The following is a 26,899-nucleotide window of genomic DNA, read 5'->3' on the forward strand; positions in this document are numbered from 1 at the left end:
GACACAATAAACATAAATATCATTTAAAAATGTTAGAACATGTAGGTAATAGATTAAATAATACAATTGAAACATTTTAACAAGCCAAGCATTATTCAGTTTCACCCAGTGTCTGTCTGCGTATAATCAAATCTTACACGTTGAATTCGACCCACTTTCTGCTGTTCAGTTAAGCTGAAATTTTCCACATATTATGTAAATTCGGTGACATTGCAATATTTGGTATTATCTACCTGTACTAGATACTAAAATACATGTGTGAAATTCCTTCATATTTGAAACTCTACCTAGAGCTTTTGTGCAAAAAATAACTTTTTATCCTGATTTTTAGTATTATAGCATTAAAATGTATACTAATATTATAAAGCTGAAGAGTTTGTTTGTTTGAACGCGCTAATTTCAAGAACAACTGGTCCCATTTGAAAAAATTTTTCGGTGTTGGATAGCCCATTTATCGAGGAAGGCTATAAGCTATATTATAATATCATCACGCTAAGACCAACAGAAGCGGAGCCACGCGAGTGAAACCGCGGAGTGCAGCTAGTGCTTTATAAATGAGAAGAGGCTAAAATCGCGGGTTCGAATTCCGCGTCATGATCCATTTTTTATCTTATAATATTTTGAGCAGCAGAAGATAATTGAATTGATCAAATATGTATTTAATAATCACATTTTATAGTTAAATCAAATAGATAAACTTAAAATACATTCAGTCGTATATTATTACATAATACATCAGTCGTGAATTAATACTTAACTTAGTACGTACATTATATTAGATAGATCAGAAGAGAGAACATCCCAACAGGCCTTAACAAAAAGTTACACCATACTGACTTTTAATTTTATTCTATCTGCTACGACATTGATTTTCAAATTATGTTCAAGCTCGAACGCGAGATCGTAATGAAAAAACAATTACGCAGAACTCTGATTCCATATTTAATTAGTTTCTAATTACCCATTTTATTATTCATAGCAAAACCACACATTTACGTGTGCTCAGGAGGATCTAAATTTAATTCACAAATTGTTTACTGCGAAGTAACTTTATTACCGCAGACGGTTCTTGGTGATTAAAATGACTAATTTGTGAGCGGAATGCGACTGTTCATTTTATTTATTTTTTATGTAAAAGGTGGTAAGAGACTGCGATGGCGAATTATTTGAAAATTTATACCTATTTTGTATGATGGTTAACATCAAAATCTATAGTATAGTTTAAATATGTGGTTATGTTATGTAATATTATATGTAAATGACCAATCACTAACATCGTCATTGAGACGTTGGAAAAAAATATTCCTCTTTGAAATTGATCATGGGATATTTCCTAAATATTGAGAAATATGCATTTTTGATACCAATACACTTTAATTATAATATAAAAAATTCAATTAAATCAATTAAACCATTTAATTTAAAACACAAATTCGTTTGCAGTTAATCAGAAAGTCGATTAACATAATTTTTGCAAACATTTCTAACTCGGGCTTCCAAATTCATGTTTTTGTTGCGGCCATATTGTGTAGGTACATAAATCATACATTATATCAACATTCTTTAAGCTCTATTGATATTTAGCTCCGCAAATAAATTATTTTCTGTATAATTAATGAAATGGCTGAGAATGCGCAGCCGGATGTTTAATATCCGTTCAATTTATAAACACTCTGACAATTAAATGTTCACGGAATCCATTGTATACTCTTAATTGGTGTGACCCTTTATCTTCTGTAATTAGATGTATTGTCAACGTCTAATATGGTCGGAATATTTCTTATATTATTCAGTTGAAAGCATAAGAATGTTGGCGTATTTTAATGATGTGTTTGACTCTTTGAATTTTAGCGTTGAACAATTTAAAACGGTATTTTTTGCATTAAAAAATTCTTCAGAAAAAAACTAAATTGAATTTTTTCTAGAATAGGAACATAACACTATTGTAATAATGACGAAATGTGAAGATATTTATTATTCGTCATATTTTAAGTTTTTTAAGAAATATATTATTTTGTTTTGATATTGACAAGTGAAGGTATTAATGAGTATAATTAATTGATTATATACTTTGTGTTGATGGAACTGCATTTAATAGTTAAGATTTTTAAAGAAACACACAATTTACTAGTTCCACTTTTATTTCGATTTTTCTTACAAAAAACTACCCATGTAATGAGTATTAAGGTACTATAACATGAAGAGGTGTGGTACAAAATTTTCTTACAAAAACACATAAAACTGTAAATGTATTCTATAAAACAAGTCGTGTGCAAGAATGCAACCCGACCGCATAGAAACGGAAGAATTTCATGAAGTGTACATTGTTTCCTTGCGCTCCAAATGCAATACTGATTCTTGGCTTTGTTATCTATTTTTATTGACAATAGATAAGGCGCAGAGAGTTTCCAGTGTTAATACATATTTATTACTAGCTGTGCTCCGCGGTTTTACCTGCAGTACTCCACTCCTGTTAGTCTTAGCGTGATGATTCACCTACACGCTAGCCCATTTATCGAGGAAGTATATGGGCTAGGTATATATCAATATAGCCCATATCCTTCCTCGATAAGTGGGCTATCTAGCACCAAAAAGTTTTTTCGAGTAGTTCCTGAGATTAGCGCGTTCATACCAAAAAAAAACTCTTCAGCTTTGTAATATTTGTATAGTTAGGGATTTAAATTGGGAAAACGTTTTCAAATATCGCTGCAGTTGAATAGAAAATTTTAATAATTCAAGCTAAAAGCTGCGCTAAGCATTGGCTTAAACCTAGCAAATATTATAGAAACCAATTCGTTGATAGATTAATTTTAATTCAATGAGTTTTGGGAATGAAATTAATACCTGTTATTTAATAATGAAAATTGTTATTACAAATTAATAAACTTAATCTAGAAATATTTGCAATGTTCACTGGATTTGTTAAACACTGTTTCAAATCTCTACAATATTCATAAAATTAACAAATTTATATATAGATTGAACAAAATATAAAAATAATATGAATAGTTATCGGTATGTTCCTTCTTCTTAAAGTGCCTTCTCCTTTGGGAGGTTGGCGATCATTAGGGCTATTTCAATTTTGGAAACCGCTGTTCTGAACAATGATTTAGTGCTCTTCCCAAACCACTGACGAAGATTTCTGAGCCATGATATCCGTCTGCGGCCAGGTCTCCTTCTACCTGCCACTTTGCCCTGCATGATTAGTTGAAGGAGTTCATACTTCTTGCTGTTACGCATCACATGACCGAAATATTCGAGTTTTCTTTTCTTGATTGTTGTCAGTACCTCTGTTGTCTTTTGCATTCTAGCTAGCACGGTGGTATTTCGTACACGTTCTGTCCAAGATATTTTAAGCATCCTTCTATACACCCACATCTCAAACGCTTCCAGTTTTTTGGACATAGTCTCTGTCAGCGTCCAAGCTTCCATACCATAAAGGAGTACAGAAAAGACATAGCATCGTGCAATACGTGTCCGAAGCTTAATGTTAAGGCGTCTGTCGCATAGAACTCGTTTTAACTTAGTGAAGGCACTTCGTGCTTGCTCAATCCTACAACGAATTTCAAGGCTATGGTCACCTCTATCATCAACCATTGTGCCTAAATATCGAAATTTGGCAACACGTTCAAGAACTAGACTATTGAGATATAAAGGTTGTGTGTAAAGCTCTGGTGTTCGGCTAATTGTCATATACTTAGTCTTTTTTAGGGTTCCGTAGCCAAAATGGCAAAAACGGAACCCTTATAGTTTCGTCATGTCCGTCTGTCCGTCTGTCCGTCTGTCCGTCTGTCACAGCCGATTTACTCGGAAACTATAAGTACTACAGTGATGAAATTTGATGGGAATATGTGTTGTATGAACCGCTACAAAAATATGACACTAAATAGTAAAAAAAAGAATTGGGGGTGGGGCCCCCCATACATGTAACTGAGGGATGAAATTTTTTTTTTCGATGTACATACCCGTGTGGGGTATCAATGGAAAGGTCTTTTAAAATGATATAAAGTTTTCTAAAAAACATTTTTCTTAAAGTGAACGGTTTTTGAGATATCAGCTCTCAAAGTCGTAAAAAGTATGTCCCCCCCCCTCTATTTTTATAACTACGGGGTATAAAATTCTAAAAAAAATAGAGGTGATGCATGCTAATTAACTCTTTCAACGATTTTTGGTTTGATCAAAGTATCTCTTATAGTTTTTGAGATAGGTTGATTTAACTGTAATTTATTATATTTGCTGCTACGGAACCCTTTGTGCGCGAGCCCGACTCGCACTTGGCCGGTTTTATTGCATTTATGTTAATACCATAGTCAGCACTCACGGAAGCTACTGAATTGACCAAATCTTGTAGGCCACTGACTGACTCCGCGATTAGTATCGTATCGTCTGCATATCTCATGTTGTTGAGCAGTTTCCCATTAAGTGTGATGCCATGCGGGTTGTTGTCTAAAGCCTCTGAGAATATAGAATCGGCATATAAGTTAAACAACAAGGGAGATAAAATGCAACCTTGACGTACACCTCGCTGAATCTCTATGTGTGAAGATAATTTTCCATTTATTCTTACGTTTGCACATTGGTTCCAGTACAGATTTATTATAAAACGGCAATCCTTATAGTCTAGACCAATTCTCTCGAGCACCTCCATTAGCTTAACGTGCTGTACCTTATCAAAGGCCTTTTCGTAATCGATAAAACAAACAAATACATCCTTGTTCATATCCCAGCACCTCTGTATCAACACTTGATAGCCAAAAAGAGCATCTCTAGTCCCAAGACCGCTTCTGAAACCGAATTGGGTGTTTGAAAGCGTCGCTTCACATTTCGAGTATATCCTATTGTGAATGACTTTTAAGAATAATTTCAAAACATGGCTCATAAGTGAGATAGTTCGGTACTCGCTACATTTCTTGGGATTCTTTACTTTGGGAATTGCTACGAATGTTGATTTGAGCCAATCTGATGGGATTGTACCTGAATCATAGATAGCGTTAAAGAGGTTTGTAATGTAATCTAAATTACATTCCTCAATTTCCTTTATAAGTTCGATTGGTACTTCATCTGGTCCCACGGCTTTCCCGGTTTTTGCCTTCGAGATAACATTGCAGATTTCGCCTTTTGTAATTGATGGACCCATATCATAACAATTGAAGTCCCCAGGATCAGGTCGTCTATCGCGAAAGAGTTCTTTTACATAGAGTTCCCAAGTAGTCAGTAGGTCATTGATGCAAGTGGTGTATTTGCCATCACTTTTAAGAATAGCCATTTGGTTACGTCCTTGGTTTTTAGGTGTAATAAGTTCCTTTATCTTCTTATGCATGCCAAAGCTGTCATACTTCTTGTCTAGATCTTCTATTTCGGAACATAAATTACCGTACCAACATTCTTTTGCTTGTCTTATCTTCTCACGTATTAGGGCCTGTATCGTATCATACTTTTCTTTGTTTGTTTTATTCTCGCGTCTCGTTTCCATTAGATCTAAGATTTCATCCGTAATCCATTTACTCTTCTTTACTCTTGGCGTTGATGCTGCTAAGATCTTGTTGCTAGCGTTAATAATAGAAGTTTTTAAGGTTACCCACCCTTGTTCCGTGTTTGAAGGATCAATAATATCATTACCTTGTTTCAGCTTACAAATATTGTCATTAATAGCTTCATGAAGTTCTTTTCTACATTCGAGATCTTTCAATTTGTCAAGATCGATTTTGTTACTTGTTCCGCGACGACATATTTTCTTCAAATTTACCCTAATAACGGCTACGACAGGATTGTGATCAGAACCAATATCTGCACCAGGATACGTCTTAGCAGATTTTATGCTATTTCTATGCCTCTTACTTATCAACAAGTAGTCTATCTGGTTCCTTACGATCTTATCCATCTTATCGGCCGGTGATCGCCAAGTGTAAAGCCTCCGTGGAGGTAACTTAAAGAATGTATTGGCAACGATGAAATCGTGTTCTTGGCAGAACTGCACTAGCCTTTCCCCTCTGTCATTCCGAATGCCAAGCCCAAAACTTCCAACAACATCAGATACCGCACCTTGACCAACTTTGGAGTTAAAATCGCCTGTGACTATTGTTAACTCATTAGATTTAGTCAATTTGAGAGCTTCTTCTATTTGACTATAGAATTTCTCATTCAGTTCGTCACTTTTGTCAGCTGTGGGAGCATATGTTTGAATTATGTTGATGTTGAATGGCTTTGCGTACAGTTGTATTAACATAACTCGGTCTGAAAGGGGCAAAAAATTCCTTACACATGATTGCATTTTGGTTCTAAGAAGTACTGCAACACCATATCTATGATGTCGACTGTCGTCGCTACCAGAAAAGTATATTGTAGCATCACCGGATGTTAATGTCCCACTTCCATACCATCTCAAATCACTTATACCTAGGATATCCAGCTCCATCCTGTTCATTTCCTGTACAAGGTTTTCCAACTTTCCGTCTTCATATAAACTGCGGACATTCCAAGTTGCTATCTTTATGGCTGACCCGGAGATTCTTAGCACCCTCTGGCCACTTAAGGCCTGCCGGGGACTGAGGGCCATGGTTATATTAGTCTCAGCCATAATGACATCCTGGGAAAAAATAATGTGGTGGTTTTCCGTTGCCTTCCACATCGCTGTTTGCTGTCCTAGAAACCAAGGGTTTCAAGTCAACAATGTGACTGATGACTGTACGTGCTTACTAAGCTCCCACTCACTCAGCCTATCACCTACGCAGCTGCCCGTAGTTGAAGGAAAATGCCTATTTACTGGCGGCATTGACTCGCCATGTCACAGCGTTTTCATTGGATCTTTGTAGTATTTCTTGAGAGAGCCTTTCCTAAGGGCTCTCCACTACACCCTCCAACGCTGCCGGTGTGTGGTCGGGGACTGCACTCGGCAGCTAACTGTAATATCTTACAGTCGTTCCATTATCCGCCACCTATGGACCCCGGTAGTAGCTCACACCTAAGCCCTACCATATATATGTAGGTATGTTCCATTCCATCCTATTATAGGTCAGATATTTTATACAAGTTCATATTTAGTGTAATTGAACCATTCAACAAGCCAATAAAAATGTATAAATTGAAAGAAACAAATTAAACTGAAACTTAACAATTAACAATTATTAAACTGAATATTAAAATAAACCAAAAGTCGAAAATAAAATTTGTATTTTAAAAGAACTTCGATACAATTAAATAGCAATATGATATTCAGTCACATCCTACACCCTTTTTTTTTATAGTGGGGAAATCTTCTAAAGATTCTATCACATCCTACACCCGATAAAGCATTAGTATTTAGCAAATTAATTTTCGAACTAGGCCTTTATGTCAGACCGACACTTAATTGACTCCATCGGGATTCTAACCAGACTTCCTGCAATGGTCACAACACTGTCCTATAGCAATTAATCTCATTATATCACATGGGTACTTAATAGTGCTGTTTATAGCGAGTTTGATTTGAGAACAGGCAAAATCACAAAGAGCCATAGTAAAGTACATAGTACTTCATAAATAATTTGGAAAATCCAAAAGTGCACGCCTCATAATTTTTTTTTTAATAAATATTTATTAATTATTATTTTTTTTTTCTTTATTTAATAACAATTAAACCACATCGAATCAGACCCTGAAAAATGAAAGGGTTCTATTCCTGAGCATACTCAAGCGTAAGAGAAAAAAAAAGACTCGATTAGTAAAGTATTTCGGTCGCTATCGTGTTAACAAGAAAAAGGATCCGCACATACAGACACACGGACGTCCAAGACAGAACTTTTTTAAACTGTTTTTTAACTAGTTTAAATAACAAAAATGACATCAAAAATATCATGAACGTTAAAAATAGTGTTTTTTCTTAATATGTGTGTGTATGTATTATCTTACAAGTGCAATGTATGATACATAAAGACATTTTAAGTTTGAAAAATCAGATGTTTTGCGCGAAGTGACAGTAGTACCCACCTCAACGCTTCGCTTATGAGGCGTGCAATAGTGCTAAGAAACTATCTTATAGAATTAAGATAAACTTTTAAATTAATTACATAGTTACATACCTAATATAATATTAAATCGTATCATATACATATAGCAATCATATTTGACCTACAGAACAAGCTATTCTAAAAATAGCATAATATATTTTAAAAGTAGGATTCATAGATTCGTTCAATAACATTTGCATCTGCATATTTGATAACTTTTTTTAAAGCAATAGTATTTTATAGGAACACTAGCTTCCGCCCACGACATTGTACGTGCATCCCCGTTTTTCCCCGTTCGCACAAGAATTTCGGGAAATCCTTTCTTAGCGGATGCCTACGTCCTAGCATCTACCTGCATGACAAATTTCAGCCTGATACGTCCAGTGGTTTGGGCTGTGCGTTGATAGATCACTATATCAGTCACCTTTGAGTTTTATATATAAAGATACAACCGTTCAAATAGAATTGAATTTAACAGTTACATAATTTAAAGCAATACCATTAGATCTTAATAATACACAACTACACAAAATATGGCATGACTAGCTTTCCAACCGCGACTTCGCGTTATAGTTCCCGTTTCCGTTGGATATCTAAGATAAAACCTATCCTACGTGTTAGTTCATGTAACCCACTATATTATGTGTGCTAAATTTCATTGTGATTGGTCAGAACCATGTCAGAACCGATTACGATACTACAGATAGTATTTGTGTGAAAGAGTAACCATCATACATACATACACATACATCATACATCCTCACAAACTTTCGCATTTATAATATTAAGTAGGAGTAGGATAGGATAGGTTTACATCCATTTATATTATAAGTATAAAGTATAACAACTAGCTTCCGCCCGCGGCTTCGCCCGCGTGGTGTTTTTTCGTAATAAAAAGGTAGCCTATGTTCTTTCTCAGGGTCTAAAGATTGTCTGTGCCAAATTTAATAAAAATCGGTTCAGAGGTTTAAGTGGGAAAGCGTCAGACAGATAGACAGAGTTACTTTCGCATTTATAATATGTATTAGTAGGGATAAATTTAATGTTAAGAGGATTAAATGCAATGTAAAACAAAAGAGAGGAAGATTCGTCAATACTTAAACTATTCGCAGTGCACCTTTCAGACGTTCACGTTTACAACTCCAAGTTAATTTTAATTAGGAAAGTTAAGCAATTAGCCGCTTTACCTTCGTTAAACAAGCACTGGATTCATTTGTGAGGCAAATTGGAATTGTTAATTCGATTGTATTGCATTATACAGAGTAATGCTCTAAGAACTAGTGTATGAAAAACATGTGTAAATACGTGTTGAATGAGTGCTAACTACCTACTGTATTATTTTAATAATAGAGAAGAATGCGATGTTGATAGTTCTTCTTAAAACGATAATCACACTCACACTTCCATTAAGTCGTAGGTATCATTATTGAAGATATTATATTTTTAGATACAATGTCTTTATTTTCAATCACAATTGACAATGAACCTTCTATAAAACTGATCAAAATGACTTAACTATATTAAGTTTATCCTCCAAAAAACATGATTCATAATTGATTAATATTGCATTAAGGTGCAGCCACTCTTATTTATTTATTTAACTCTTTAATAGTTGTACAGATAGGAAACCTTAGAACTACTTACAGATAGAACAGAGTAAAACTATTTTGGCGGCCTTATCACTTAATAGTGATCTCTTCCAGGCAACCACGGTAAAAGGTAAACAAGCAAAATGATCACTATTGGCGGTACGAGAACAGAAAAAAAATATTCTCTCACTCTCTCACTTTTATGTTATTATTCTAGAGAATTATACAGTGAACTTACTAACTTCCATGGCATACACAAGCAAGCCATACAATGCTTTATCTTCAGTAGATCAACCGTTAAATCCATACAAATCTAGGAACGGCGGACATCTGTCGTCCAATTAATTCGACCTCTGATCTGTTACTTAACACCAATTACCGTGTCAAGTGCTTTTAACCGCTCAATTGATCTCAACTGAGACGTTTCACCTGCTGTTTCTATGATGATTAATACGTGGAGTTTCTTTTTTAGGTTTTTGAAGTAAAACTTCTTTAGGCGCGTTGATAGTAAAATTTCAAGGTTGCGTCATGGCAATATTGTCAAGTCATGGAGTATGGCGACGATTTTGATATCTTTGAATCTTGTCAAAGAAGTTTCACTTCTGATATACGTGGTACTTCTGGTACCATTCGCGCTCTATTTTAATTTATAGTGTACAATTAATGACGTTAGTAATTAATTTCGGGGTGGTTGAATTTTAATACTAACTTTTACGGCAATTTACGAATTCATTTATATGAGAGATGGAATTGATAACCGCCTTAGAAAAGAAATACCTACTTAAATTATAAAATTAATTATGTAGACGTTACCTAATTATTATTACCTTAAACCAAATCACAGATTGTTCTAACTAAAGAATGACGATAAATAACAGACTATGAAAATACTAAAGTGGCTAAATAATTAATTAATTGAATCATAAACAATAGATAAAAACACACTACATTTGTCTGTCATACAACATCACCGATTTTACATTACAGATTACGTATGCATAATTCCAAGTAAAATTACCTTTACATTCGCGTTTACAATTACGCGAAATCAAGATAACATTAAATCACTTGTCTGAGGTAATACGCAAACTTCACCGTGCATTGCTTTAATAAATTCCGTTTCTATTACACGAAGACAGTTGCTATTTCAGGCTAAGCATACGCAGGTATCTTATATGAAATCTGAAGGGAGAATTTAAATTGTAGTTTGAATTTCAAATACAGTAATCATCGGAGTGTGTTGGTTACAAGCGGTTACATTTGTCATGCATTTTAATTGATACGATCTGAAGAGAACCTCGTGTGTACCTATGCTTATAGATTTTTTATAAAATAACATAGAAATAAATATAATATCTTCGAGTGAAGGAATCACCGCCATTGAGACTTTGAAAATGGCAATAGTGCAAAATAAAAACGTCTTGCATATTAAAAAATCAGGACAAATGATAAAGAATAGGACGAAATAGGCTAAGAATTCAGGCGCCGATACAGCCTTTAGTTTTAAGAAACGAAACAGAAATAAACCAAGGAAAATATTATATTGACATGCACTTTTATTGTATCCTACAATCACCTACAATGAAACATTAGAAAGAACAATATTCATTACTTTATTTTATAAACAAAAGGCCAAAGTAAAACTAAAAGCGTATTACAGTAATAAATGTTATAATAAAATTCACTCCACTGGGATAAGATTGATAACAACAGTTCGTACTAACTGTGTGAAAATGCATGCTACGTGCTTAATAATTTGTAAGACTGCGTCTAACAAACCCACAAATAATTTAAATAGCATTTCTCATTAACTCGCGTTGAAACTAGTTAAATTATGTCCCATACTGCACACTCATATGCATAATGTTTTAATGTACCTTACGTTTGTCCAACATTGTTATGATTTCAGTTTTAATATTCTTAATTGCTGAGGGGAAGTGCTGCTGTAATTTAGTACATTACAGGTAAATATTAATGGTTTAATAACTTTAAAATGCTTAGAATATTCGTTGTAAAACATGTTTGTTTTTTCTCTTAATAAGAATTTTTGGATTTAATTGATTTGACTGGTGGCTTTAACATCGTTTCTTAAATACATAATATACTAGCTGTGCCCGCGACTTCGTCCGCGTGGAATAGTGACTGCATAGTAGGTAGTTACTACTTAACTTTTATTGGATAAACACGTACTACCATAAATAATTAAACGAACTGTTAGTAAAATTTATTACTAAACTGAGCTAAAAAATAAAAATAAATTCCTTCCTTGTATGGATGTTTTTGACAATATATATAACCGTTTCTACGAAAAATCTATTTTTTCATTCGTTGATCTCAAAAATAAAAATTCGAATCACCAGAACGACAGGAAATTTTAATAATTTATTTTTTAATAATTGTGTTTTACACAATTTTGTTAAATTACGACTGGATGAAAATTTTGTTCGTGGTCGTCGTCGTCGTTGGTAAGGTTCTTTCCTGTCTCACGCCGTAGTAACTAAACCGTTTAGACCGTGCAATAAAAATTAAATAAAAAGGAAAAAATGTTGTGTGGTTTTATGAAACCACGGTAAAAGTGAAACTTAGGCACAAAATTATCGTATTTGTACGATAATGACTCCGAACACTGCTTTATACCTACTCGGCAGCCGACCGTCACGCGACATGCGCTACACAGACCAAAAAGTTTGAGACGATGTAATAAAAGTTTCACTAATTTTACAAACTTCCCGAAGATCTTTAAAAATAAATACCATTTTAAATATTTATAAAAATAAAAAAACAAAGTCATCGGGGCTGCCATACCATCATTATCATATCATATACAATTATATTTTTTTTATAATGGTACTTAATTTTAAAGATCGTCGGGAAGTTTGTAAAATTATTATTTATTCCTTTTCCTTCGTTGCGTTGGGTTTTTCTTTTTAATTTTTAAATTTTTAACTTCGGTTTCTTATTTTCATGTGATATTTTCAAGTAAGCGAGACCTACCTCTACCTCCATATTACATTCCTACATCATATTGATATCTATAAGTTTGTTGCTCCTTGACATCTTTTAAGTTGGGCCGTAACCGTGCACAAATTGTAATGGATCACAGTGGCAAAAGAAGTGGTATCTTTAGGAAAAAAAATTGCCAAGAGCCAGGCCTATGTGGCTTTGAGTAGAGTTCAAAATTTCCAGGGTGTGGCTATCCTCTCGCTCCCATATCCCCCTCTTCTTTCACAGACTTTCAACCCTTCTCTTTCCACACCTAGTAAATGGCAGAACCGATTTTGATGTAAACCATATTATCTAATTATACCTATATGTACACGTCATATCCTGTCGTTTGATGCTCCATTTGGTTTATTTATCTAACCACTGTCACCCCTAAATGTAATAAACGGATGAACCGATTTCGATAAAACACGTTGCTCTTTTATATTTTGATATGCCGCTTGAGTATATTATTTGACCACATTCGATTATTGTTCATTCCCACTTTCACCGCTGTAATCTAATATATGGATAAACCGAATTGGATAAAAATATAACTAATATTTTTTCCCACATTCCCACTTTTACCTCTATATACCTAGGTATAATAAATGGATGAACCGATTTTGATACACTTTATCTAAGAACCAGCGCCGGAAAATATGCTGCCTAACACGCATCTAATTCGTATTACCTGTTAGCGAGCTACGGTGGCACAAACAGACAAACATAGCGGTCAAACACTTATCACCATGTTATCACCCATCTTTTTGATGGTTAAAAATGGTTAAAAGGGGTTGAAAATATAATACGACATAATTTAAAGGACATTTTATGTATAAAATTTACCTAGAAGTAAGCATAATTCTAATTTGACCCCTTCCCCCCCTACTACCTCACCTTACCCCCCCACCCTTGGGGACTTTCGATATGATCACCTGGACATTTATAAGGAATAATTACTGTAGCGTATAACAGATAACTTACGTTTTATCGTACACTGTATAGTGTACAATAGAATGCCTTTGCAAATGTTCGCCGTGAATACTTAAATGGTCATAACTTTTTTATTTACAAACCGATTAACATGAAATAAACACTTAATGTTAAATGAAGATTACCACAATATATTAGTGAAAACCGCATCTAAATCGGATAAGCCGTTTCTGAGATTAGCGTGCACAAACATACAGACAAACAGACAAAAAAAATTATAACTACAGTTTTGTGTTTGAGATCGATTTAATAATAACCCCAGCTATTTTTTTTACATATTTTCATTGTACAGACATCACTTTTCTAGAATTTTATTATAATATGTATTGAATATTGATTGACCACGCGCAAGGTTACTAATTTCCACTACATCCTCACGCAAATCGTCAATTTTTATGAACATTGAATCTGTAAATAAAAAAAAATCAAAAGATAAGTGTACCTAATTTTAATAAAAAGCTACTAACAAATAATGTTTTATCAAGAACTAAAGTGACCTTCTTTGGGCGTATAATATAGTCTTGTAAAAGTTATACATGATAAAAATAAAATTTCATCATTTTCTTATTTTGTCATAACTTTAACTAATTAAAAACATGAGTCTAACTATTTAATTATAATAAACAATAAATATAAAAGCTACAACTTACCTTTTGTGGGAACGCAAGAAGGCGAAAATTAAAAAAAAGCCGAAGATTTTTAAAAATGTAACCAATGAACACAATCACTGTTATCTACTATTACCCAAAGAGAATACAAATACTACGTCTATTACCTATATAACTGTAACTAACATCAAAATATAATAAACATCTACCCTCACTCATAAAAATTTAGTATATTCACATGAAATATAAGCGCACCTGAAATTTACTCTGGGAAGATATGAATTATTTATTTAACTTTAAAAAAAAACAAACTCACCAACATCATAATATTTAAATTATGAATTTCCAAGGAGCGTTAATATTATGTAAATTGATTTAATTTTAATGAAATCTCATAGATGGCGCTGTTTTAAATTTGTCTTTATACTACTAAGATTCATTATACTGTTTCTCTGCCAAAATTACTTAAATGATGTAGTTTTTATAGTGTAAAGGTAGACAATAGCATGGCTTACTCAAAAACAACATTTAAACATGAGTCTTTATATTGTACGCTGTCGTAGTACACGGAATACGTAAGAAAAATAAAGGTTCACAGCTCCTCCCCCGAAGGTGATAGCATGATAATATGTATATAACAGCCTGACCCGACCTGTTAGTAATATTCATGCAAAATTTGAAGTAAATCCGTGCAGTACTTTCTGAGATTAGCCTGGACAAACATACAGACAAACAGACAAACAGACAAACCGACAAACAGACAAACAGACAAAAATTCTAAAAACTATGTTTTTGGCTTCTATATCGATTATAGATCGTGGATTATGTATTCTTTTAAAAAAATATTCAATGTACAGTTTTGACTTTCCTACGATTTTATTATATGTATAGATTATGACGACTCAAAAACTCTTCTAAACGAAATATCGAACGAGTTTCATTTTATGAGATTATTAGTTTTATGAGATACTAGAGGTCCGCCCCGGCTTCGCCCGTGGTACATATTATTTCGCAATAAAAGGTAGCCTATGTCCTTTCTCGGGTATCAAAATATCTTCATACAAAATTTCATGCAAATTGGTTCAGTAGTTTAGGCGTGATTGAGTAACAGACAGACAGACAGAGTTACTTTCGCATTTATAATACATATTAAGTATGGATTTAGTATTGATTATAATTTATAAATGATAAAGTGTTTTAATTCAGTATATTCAAAACACACCAACGCCTCAAATTATATTAAGCCAACTTTCCGCCTGCGGCTATATTTTTCATAGTTCCGTAGTAATTCAGGTATGAATTAAAAATACTTACCAGAAATATTTCAACACCTTAAACACTAGTAAAAATATTTTTATAAGAAAAATATTCTCAATGAAAATACTTGTAGATTCAAATAATAATAGCTAATTGGTATTGTACGGAAATAGATCTATTGGTTGCAAGAAAATAATGTAAAGTATGAATATCACACAATACAAAAGACAGCTCTTAATGACCATTGGCAATAAATTCAGTCAAACAAAACTCAACTCTTTGCAATGAGAATAAAGTGCATTTTTAAAAATTGTAGTGAAAAACGTTCGCTATATGAGAACAATAGGTCTCAATGCAAGCGGAGAAGGGAAAACAACGAAGGTGTTTCTCAAACTTTGCCAATAGTTTAACTAACACTTCAGATAAATCAGTATTAAGTGCTTTTAAAGTTCGCTTTTAATTTGATGTTATACAGTTGAAAAGCTGCTTTTAAGAATATGAAAACAAGTTGGGTTTGCGAATAAATGGTATTAAATAATCAGATTCAATTGTTTCGTTTGAACGGGCATGTTTCGGAGGAAATATTGGGGGATCGACCAATTTTCCTCGATTCCTTCGGTTTATTTTATTTCACATTTGTTTCGTAATAATTTATTACCTTCTTGCTATCCGCAAGAATATTTGACATTCCATATTTTAATTAGAATTTTGTAGTTTTGTAATAGTAGACGAGTAGCTCTATATTTCCTTAAAATAATAATTTACAAATAACTTTTAAAAGCACTGGACCGCTATCAACCAGAAATAAAATAGATTATTATTTGCTAGCAAAATACATCCAAATGTTCTCTTTAATTGTATTAATCTAACGAATATAGATAACATAATGGAAACATTATAGAGGCACATAATATTTTCTTCATTATCACGTCATTATGTCCATCCTATGTACGAAATAGTAGCTACTGTAGATAAAAAATTATTAAAGTTCATACATATTTCAGCCATTTTGGCATGAAAACGTAAAATGCAAACACACGTTTCCATTTTTAATATTTATAAAAATATCCACTATTAAAACATTAAAAATATTAACAAACCTACCACGAGTTCCACCAAAAAGACTTGAAAAACCAAGAAGGACGCAAAAACTAGTGTAAAATGAAATATTCAGACCATCACAATGCCCTGGAGAGTTGATGGTCGAGTTATTTAGAGGAAACTCGATTTCATTATTCAAGTTGAAAGTGCTTATACTTGCACCATCCGAGACGAGGTTGGATGTGTCAACATTGTAATTTGCATTACATTTTAGTAATTGAATTTCGTGGTAATTTAATGACAACATTATATTGAATAGAAAATTAAATGGAATAAATGATGGTGTTAACGCGTTGATTGTGTTTCCTCTTAATACACTGACTAGTAGTTTTAAATTATTACTTTTTTATTAATTTCATAGACGCCAACTTGAACTTAATTGTATTTTATTCGTGTAAATTTTAACAAGGATTCATGAATATTTTTTAAACACAGATACGGAATGTCGCATTTGAGCAACTTCGAAGAATACAGTATGTTTCATATCAAATGGCTATGACAAATTATTTTAAAACGAATTTTGAATGACAATAGTCACAATATTGTTAAAGCGTATATTTTCTGTTTTATGTATAGTTACTGCCGCTAAGAAAATCCTAAGTGTTCATTCTTATTCAGACATAATAATACATTTCGAAACTTTTACAACTATAGCAGTGTAATATCACTGTTCTCAAGAACATTATACTAAGTACACAATATAAAATCAAGAACCCGACAATCTGCTAAACGTAAGAGATACGGTATATGTATGCAAATTAGTTAGCAACTTGTATCTGGGGATGGCCGCTCCATTGACCGTGGAAGCTACCTTACAAGACTATTATAGTTACAATAATAATATAGGACGGTTGTCATAGTTACGATAATAGTTGAATAGTTTACACGATAGTTATGTCGTAACGACTAATTTATCGTTCGACGACTGTCGTCTCTACCTGTTCCCATTATAACGATTGTTTGTCGTCAACATTTTTTATCGTTTAGCGACTGTCGTATCTAGCTGTTCCCATTGGATCGCGACGACATTTTCTCGTTTCCTGGCAGTCGCTTTGTCGTTTACACATCATAGGCAAGCTACAAATCTAGTCGCCTCTGCGTTCGCTTGGTGATTACTAGTGCGTTTACTCTCCTGAGTTCAATGGACGTCATAGAGTTGCCGTCCACGATTTTTTATCGTTTTACGACTGTCGTGTTTGCCGTTCCCACTGTCACGACAAAGTGTCGTCACTGCAAAAAACTGTCGTAGACGACAGTAAATTGTTTCGTTCTAAATGTGAACACCTCCATTTAAACATATAAGCCACGACACTTAAAACTACACGATTATCTGTCTTCACGACACGGTGGGAACGCGCCCTTATACGCTCTTTATACTGTGGTTATGTAGACACGTGTGTTTTACTGTGTGTTTTAAGATTAATAGTGTTATGTATGTATCGTTGTAATATTCATTCATACATTCATTGTAATACAATTTTAATCAATTAACTATTTGTTATAACATTTTAATATGCGGAGTATATTGCCTACATACTAAAAAGCTCATGTAAAGCTAATTTTGTTATGTGAAAAGATTTTGTTCAATAATTTAAAATATCTTAATCTTAATCTTAATCCATACTAATATTATAAATGCGAAAGTAACTCTGTCTGTCTGTCTGTAACTCAATCACGCCTTAACTACTGAACCAATTTGCATGAAATTTGGTATAGAGATATTTTGATACCCGAGAAAGGACATAGGATAGGTTTTATCCCGGAAATCCTACGGGAACAGATTTTTCTTTGAAAACGCGGGCGAAGCCGCGGGCGGAAAGCTAGTACTATTATAAAGGCGAAAGTTTGTATGGATGTTTGTTACTCTTTCACGCAAAAACTACTGAACCGATTACAATGAAATTTAGCACACATATAGAAGGTAACTTGGATTAACACATAGGATTGGTTTCATCACGGAAATCCCACGGGAACGGGAACTATGCAGGTTATTCTTTAAAAACGCGGGCGAAGCCGCGGGCGGAAAGCTAGTCATTAATAAATAGTTAATTTTGAGCGCGATATATAACACAAATGTTGAGTCTAATTATCCCATAACAACGTGTATTTTACTTGTATTTCTGCCTTAAGCACTGAATAAAAACTGAATCAAAATTGCAATAGTATCATTCTGTATCATAAGTTTACGACAAACATACAAAGCGGATGAAACCAAGTAATAATTCATACTATTAACAGTTATAGTGTAAATTCTATTATCTAGTGGGAGCTGCCAACTGTTCTTAGCATACTAATTCAAGGAAACTAGCTTGAGAGAAAAGCCAAGACTCAAACTTTGAGGAGTTTTCTAATTACGCTCCTACAACCATTAAGAGTTGAGACTCCTTCTAGAGAAGATGCTAAATGAAATAGTGTTGCGCCATTTAAATATATTTTTATGCAAATAGAATTACGGATGGTAGTTATCGTTGTCTTGTCTTAATTAAAAATAAATTGGTCGAGTGTTAAAATAAAGGGGTTTTAAGTCGTTCAAAAAGATGTTTGAATAATGAAAAGGGGAAAAATTCCTTAATTTAATACATTTAATAACAGTTACTTTATTGCAAGATAGCTGTTAATGTAAAAATAAATTTGAAAATAATATGTATAATAAATCCATATAATCGTTTTCCAATAAATAACAGAACAAAATACATCAAACAATAATAAATTAAGGATAATATAGCATTGGAAATACAAATTTGCATGTGTGCTTATAAATAAGCCACTCATTTCATTCATTATCCATGTTCAATGTTTATCATAAACAAAATCACTACTAACCACTTAGTTATGAACATTGTAACAACATGTTAAATGTATTGTAATAAAGTTTAAAATTATTTCAGTAACTACAAATATTATGTTGACAGCGAAACTTTTTAAATTCAGTCAGAAGAAGCACTTACATGTAAGAAACATTAAGCCGTGGATATTTTGAATTTAACAAGTTTTTTCAAAGATAACAAGCCTTATAAGTTTATTATTTTCTCGTGTCTTTTCTGTTCTTAAAAAAATGTTGTGTGGTTTTATGAAACCACGGTAAAAGTGAAACTGTTCGAACGGTTCCGAACACTGCTTTGTGTAGCGCATGTCGCGTGACGGTCGGCTGCCGAGTAGGTATACCTACTAAAGTGAAACTGTTCGAACGGTTCCGAACACTGCTTTGTGTAGCGCATGTCGCGTGACGGTCGGCTGCCGAGTAGGTATACCTACTCGGCAGCCGCGATACACGCGACATGGGCTACACAGACCAAAAAGTTTGAGACGATGTAATAAAAGTTTCACTTTAAAAGCTATTTGTATTTTACTCTATTTTCGACTCTACATTTTATACATTTTAAACTTACTATTATAGTTCCTATTACAAAACACTAAGGTATAAAATACGTGGCATTTATTTGACTCTATAATATCAGACTCTAAATTTAAAAAATTACAAAATTACTGTATCTTTCACATAACATCGTAATTAAAACCATACTAATATTATAAATGCGAAAGTAACTCTGTCTGTCTGTCTGTTACTCAATCACGCCTTAACTACTGAACCAATTTGCATGAAATTTGGTATAGAGATATTTTGATACTCGAGAAAGGACATAGGATAGGTTTTATCCCGGGAACGGGTTTTTCCTTGAAAACACGGGTGAAGCCGCGGGTGGAAAGCTAGTATAAAATAAATTACACTACAGAAGTTTTAAACTGTGAATATTATAGGTACGCTACGCTATACGTGTTACGTTAAAAATAAATTCCAACATATGGCTGAAATACTGTTTCAATTTATTACAACTATAGATAAAAGTGAAAGTGAAGTCCCGTGTCCCCGTAGTGGGGTAAGGGGCAGGTGCATTATTCATACATCTGTTTCACTGATCGATTTTTCTTTAGGGACAAGTAGGTGATCAGCCTTCTGTGTCCTGCCAGACCGAGACATTTTTTTTTTCTTCGTCTCCACCGGGAATCGAACCCAGGACCCCTCGGTTCTACGCTCACGCGTCAACCACTGTACCAAGGAGGCGGTCACACAACTATAGATACGTGTTACTTTTCTTGCTAATTCAATAATCCAAACAGATGCCAATAACCGCTTCCTTACACATCCCGAAACAATGCTAATAAACTAATTCAGAATTATCAATAAGGCGGGTGCATACGACCGAATTAGCCGGGTTAGCTTAGGTCAATACAATTATGTGTAATTGTCCGAAGCTCGTCCTTACTTGTTTAATGTTTTAGTGTTGGTGGTTGTGTTTTGTGCTGTGTGTTTGTGCAAAAATTGTGGGTTCTGGTGATTTTTGGTAAGTTATAATTATTATGGGAATTGATTATTTAGAATGTGTATTTTTTATTAGATATGTTTAATTTTATTTTTGAGATTAATTAGCTGTTAAAACTAAACAGATTGGATTGAGTAATGAAATATTATTAATTTGGTAATTAATGTACTTATTTAGTGAGAGGTTTAAGATAAATTTTATTCGACAATGTTTTTTTATGTATAAAAAAATGAGATTCGGGAATATTAACAAACTTTAGTTCAAATGCTATAAGTACTTAATTTTTTGATTTTGCTATGTACAGAACATTAATTTGGGACAATTTTTTTTCAAACTTAATTTTACGGCAAAATAAAACATTGAGAATTTCAATTATAATACAAGATCAAAAACACAGGATCTCTCAGTGCTATTACGCATTAACCAATCAAAAATTTAACAAAATCGCTAATCAAACAACATAATATAATCACGAAAAACGCGTGTAACGAAAGAACTCGTTTCGTCAATCGAAACCATCAAAACTTTTACATAAAATCTCGCATTCCGCCTTCCGATTCTTTGATGTTCCCGTCACTGTGGCTGACATGCGAAGGAACTCTAATCGCATTAAGGTCCAAGAGCCTATACTAAAAAACTGTATATAAATACGTTGGGGAGAAATTTTTTGTGAACGCGTAAATAATTTTAGGGAGATTCTAATAAAAATAGATTAAATTACTACCTTTTGGGTTTAATTTGGTTTTGGGGATAAATTTAGGTATCGAAACAAATGTTTAGGTAGCAAATACACATCTATACTAATATTATAAAGCTGAAAAGTTTGTTTGTTTGTTTGTTTGTTTGAACGCGCTAATCTCGGGAACTACTGGTCCGATTACTACCTTTTGGGTTTAATTTGGTTTTGGGGATAAATTTAGGTATCGAAACAAATGTTTAGGTAGCAAATACACATCTATACTAATATTATAAAGCTGAAAAGTTTGTTTGTTTGTTTGTTTGTTTGAACGCGCTAATCTCGGGAACTACTGGTCCGATTTAAAAAATTATTTCGGTGTTAGAAAGCTCATTTATCGAGGAAGGTTATAGGCTATATATCATCACGCTACGACCAACAGGAGCGAAGCCACGGGGGTGAAACCGCGGGGAGCAGCTAGTCAGGGTTAAAATTATTACTTACCAAAAATCACCAGAACCCACTATTTTTGCACAAACATACAACACATAAAATTGTTCATGATCGTTTAAAATATATTATTTACAGTGGCTAAGGTGGCTAAAATATAGAAGTAAATAGACGAAATATAATTAATATTAACTTTCATTATCTTTTCCTTCGCCTGTTTTCATTATTATAACGGCTATGTAGACTTACAATAGGATTTATGAAAGCCATTATCATCGTAAACTCCGCTGATCCGACAAAATTTAAGTTTGAATATTTAATAAATGAATAAAGAAATGTTAACTAACTCCTAATCTATTTAAACACCGAAGCACCTTTAATCAAGTAAGTAGTTCCGAATAAAATTGCCTAATGGAATTTAATTTTGACCTTCTCTGATTGATACGAATTACTCTGTAATTTTCTTGTAACAAAAGTTCCTTTGTTAATTTAAATCTTTGAAACAAAATCGTCGTAATCCCAAAATGTATGTTTACAAATGTATAGGACAGTTTCATTCCTTCGTTTGTTTCTTTGAGAAAATTATGTTTGTTGTTCGTAATTGAATATAATATTGCCCTCTCCTGAATCTTTGTATCATTTCAATTCTTCCAAATATCGCTTTCGGCAAAAAGTTTTACGGAATGGGCTTTGTTTATACATTGAATAACGTTCAATATTTTATAGAGTAAATATATATTTTGAAAGGTAAACATCCTGTTTGTAGGAAATCCGTTCTTTTATTTAGGGCCGATTTTTCAATGCTTGGATAAAACTTATTCGTCGAATAATGTATAAAACTACCATTTTAAAAACGTATTCTAATTGCCCGTATTTGACAGTTTACGTGACATTTTAATATTATCGTGTAATACTTTATTGGACGGATAAGTTTTATCCAAGCATTGAAAAATCGGCCCTTATTTAAATATCTCATCCAGATTTCCGATATAGTTAATATTCATACGTTCACTTAATAATTCTATTTCCCGCAGTATTCTAAATGTTTTCTGCGGTTTCATTTGTTCAAGTATTTCTGTTGTCAACGTTTCAATTGTGAATTTACTTTTCATAAAATATATTTCTTTGTTTCTAATAAATTTTTCTGTCTCTCAATATTATTGTGAAAGTTTTATATGTTCCGTAACAACAAATATATTTTTAAAATATTTTCGTACCTATAGGTACTGATACCTATAGGTACGAATTTTTTGTAAGAAAAAATTATACTGAAAAGTTCATTATTATCTAGGTACATTGTAAATAATTGAACGGAACACAAATATAAATAAGTTTAAAATGTAAAATGTAAATTATTTGAAAAATTTTCAATTTGAATATACAATAAATCTTCGCTTAATGATGGATTCGTTTAATTTCCAAACATATGAATTGTTAATATAATATTTTGATAGTCATTAAAAATAATGGGTAAAGTTATTTACTTTTCACTTTCAACTAAATTAACAGGACATAAAAATGCAATGTAAACTCTATCAGGCTGCTTGCCTAGGAATATAGTAATTAGATTATTAAACACTAGGTTTCCGCCCGCGGCTTCGCTCGCGCAGTCAAAGAAAAACCCGCAAAGTGCCCGTTCCCGTGGGATTTCCGGGATTGCGTCATTTTCCCGAGATAAAAAGTAGCCTATGTCCTTTCTCGGGTATCAAAATATCTCCATACCAAATTTCATGAAAATTGGTTTAGTAGTTTAGGCGTGATTGAGTAACAGACAGACAGACAGAGTTACTTTCGCATTTATAATATTAGTATGGATGATGAAAACATTGGAACAAGGAAATAATTAAGAAGTAAATATTAAATAAAATCGAATGCAATGTTTCAATAAATAATACAGTGATATTGGAATCACAATGTAATCTCCGAAAGATAAGTTAACCCTAACCACTCTATTATAACGCATAGAAGGATTGAAATCAAAACAGCTAGACAATCATATCAATAATACTGATGTTGGCATGCGGGTTAACATTAGTTATCAACTATTGTTAGACCAAGAGCGGGTTGTCAATACAAACTGATTGTTATCCAACTTGGGGGTCTATTGTACGCAATAAAAATTAATTTTAGACCATAGTAACGTAAATATCTCTAGTATCTTGATATAGAGCGTTGAAACGGAAAATTACCTGTAGTTTCTCGATAAGTCCATAAATGTTAAATTATATTAAGACGTTTCTGGAAAATAGTTTTGTTATTATATGTATTGATAATATAATATCTTTTGGAATAAATTTCAAAGTGTAAATTCTAGGAATGTTTTAACTTGTTGCTTGCGATTTTAAGAGGCGTTGATAAATTGAAATTGACAGTAATTTGCCTCTAAATCAGATTTCATATACATATTATTATGTAAAAAACTTTTAGGAATTGCGATATTAATCATAATGTGAACTGTATTATTTTGCAAAGATATAATATGTACATAAATACATTATATACTATTAATTTAAAATTAAACAGTCCTCTAAAGCGAAATAATCATTGCCAACGTTATTATAATCATTGGATACAAACATTCGAGATATGTGTTTCATTCGAGAAATAATTTAATTCTTCCTCGAAATATCGCAAACATAACAATACTACAAATCTATATAAAAACTAGCGGTCCGCCCCGGCTTCGCCCGTGGTACATATGAAAAATAGATGTTGGCCGATTCTCAGACTTACCCGATATGCACAGAAAATTTCATGAGAATCGGTCCACCCGTTTCGGAGGAGTATGCAGACTAACATTGTGACACGAGAATTTTATATATAAGATGAAATAAAACACGTTTATACATGTACCTATCTATATTGTATATAGCATATAATTATTGTACCTACTCAATTAGTAATCTAAATCATCGTTTTCATGTAACATGTGCCATGAATATCCATGTAATACTAGCCTCGATGTTTCAATAATTCAGTAGAATATTCAGGTCTTGATAAGCATTTAATGATGAATAGGTTTCCCTGATAGGTTATAATCAATAACAATCCATTCTATTTCGAGGTTCTTGACTGAAGTGGAATTTGATCAAATTATTGTAGCAAATTGTATAAACTATTTCTAATCATTTTGTAAACTTTGGTTTTGGACTATACAGGGTTACTTGTAAAATACCAGCAACCTCGCAGGACAAGATAGCTAACATAAGTAACAACATTAGTTCTACGACTTTTGATAATTTGTTAGATTTTATTTTCATACAAAAATAAATATATTTTATTTTTTTATAGTATAAAACATTCATTTATTTAGGGCCGATTTTTCAACCCTTGGTTAAAACTTATTCGTCGAATAATGTATAAAACTACCATTTTAAAAACGTATTCTAATTGCCCGTATTTGACAGTTTACGTGACATTTTAATATTATCGTGTAAAACTTTATTTGACGGATAAGTTTAATCCAAGCATTGAAAAATCGGCCCTTATAGTATAAAATATCTGTCAATAAGTTACTGATGACTAAAGAATTTAAACTAAAAAGCTAAGATTTTTTTAAAGAATAGAAAAAATCACGAGGCGCGATTCTAAACCACGTATTTTTTATCTTGCTCATTTATAGAGCATTAATTGAATGCTTTAAAACTAAATAATAAGATTTTTTTAAAGAATAGAAATAAATCACGAGGCGCGATTCTAAACCACGTATTTTTTATCTTGCTCATTTATAGAGCATTTAAATGCTTTAAAACTAAATATTAAAATTTAAAAAGCTATAAAGCGAAAGGTAATCCTTTTTATTCCTGAAACTTGATTAATACAACTTCTTTGTCAAAAATAATACAAGTAAATCGTATTATTTAATTTAACTTTAAATGTATATTATTTTTAACTTCATAAAATAAAGAGAACATTCGTAGACGTATATCATTTCATACGGATAAAAATATTGTGAATCTCAATTATTCGTTTCATATCTGTAAAATTTTAAAAAGAAAAACCTGTTAAAATACAGAAAAAATTGCAATGTTTTGTCCAAAATAACCGAGAGAGCGCACAGGTAATCCTCCAAGCCCTCACGTTTGAAATATCGTTAAAAGCTAGTTTTTTTACCAAAGCAAGCAAAGTGGGCTTGACTGTTCAAAAAAAATGTCAATGAATGCTCAGATTTTGAAATGTATCACGTAACTTTTAAAACTTTACCTACGTACTTTATGTATTTCCCGAAATGAAAAATCTATATTATAAAAATAAATCACCAAAATAAGTGTTGCTAAGCGCAAATATTGATAAGGGCTGAACCGATTTCGTTAATATTTTTTTCTATTATCCTTGAATTACGAGAATAGTAAGAACTGTTCTTATAGAGAGAAAACCTAATCATGTACCACGGGTGAAGCCGTGGCGGACCGTTTGTTAACAATATTATATTATATCATCAACAATGTTATTGTGAGGATAATATATCATCAACAATGTTATTGTGAGAACAAGTATTTTTTTATAATAACTAAAATGTTCTGGTTTTCAAGACTACGATATTAATGGATTTCCATGTACATAATATAATTTCTACAAAGTTTTAATAAAGTAATGTTTATATTTCTCTTCTTTCTCTAACTTCTAGTTTATTGAAATAATATTCAACAGTTGACATAACATTTTTAACATAAATTAATTTATTAAAAACTTAAATTACAAAACTTTACGTTCATTGTTAAAACGTAGGGACCCGGACGGCTTGTCATATAATATGTACGTTTGCTGTCTACCTCGCTCTTTAAAGTTAAATTGGATTAAATTATTTACATGAAAATTAGCATCTAAGTACATTGTTTACACACACACATAAATAATTTTACACTAGCTGTCCCGGCAAACGTTGTTCTGCCTTTCTTTTATGGGGTATGAAAAATAGATGGTCGAGTCTCAG

General features: G+C 32.6%; 1 protein-coding gene across 1 annotated transcript in view; it reads left to right on the top strand.

Annotated features, from left to right (window-relative positions):
- The first annotated feature begins 20,780 nt into the window (after positions 1-20,780).
- The window catches only part of LOC149902136 (kin of IRRE-like protein 2), a 155,161-nt gene continuing 149,042 nt past the window's right edge, over positions 20,781-26,899 (top strand). The window contains exon 1 of the mRNA XM_090110132.1: positions 20,781-20,861. The gene's annotated coding sequence lies outside the window, so the exon portion shown is untranslated. The remainder of the gene's footprint in view (positions 20,862-26,899) is intronic.

The sequence above is a fragment of the Colias eurytheme genome, chromosome 15 (genome assembly GCF_061535395.1).
Source record: "Colias eurytheme isolate Ceu_HAF_F1 chromosome 15, ilColEury1 Martin Lab GWU primary, whole genome shotgun sequence".
NCBI lineage: Eukaryota > Metazoa > Arthropoda > Insecta > Lepidoptera > Pieridae > Colias > Colias eurytheme.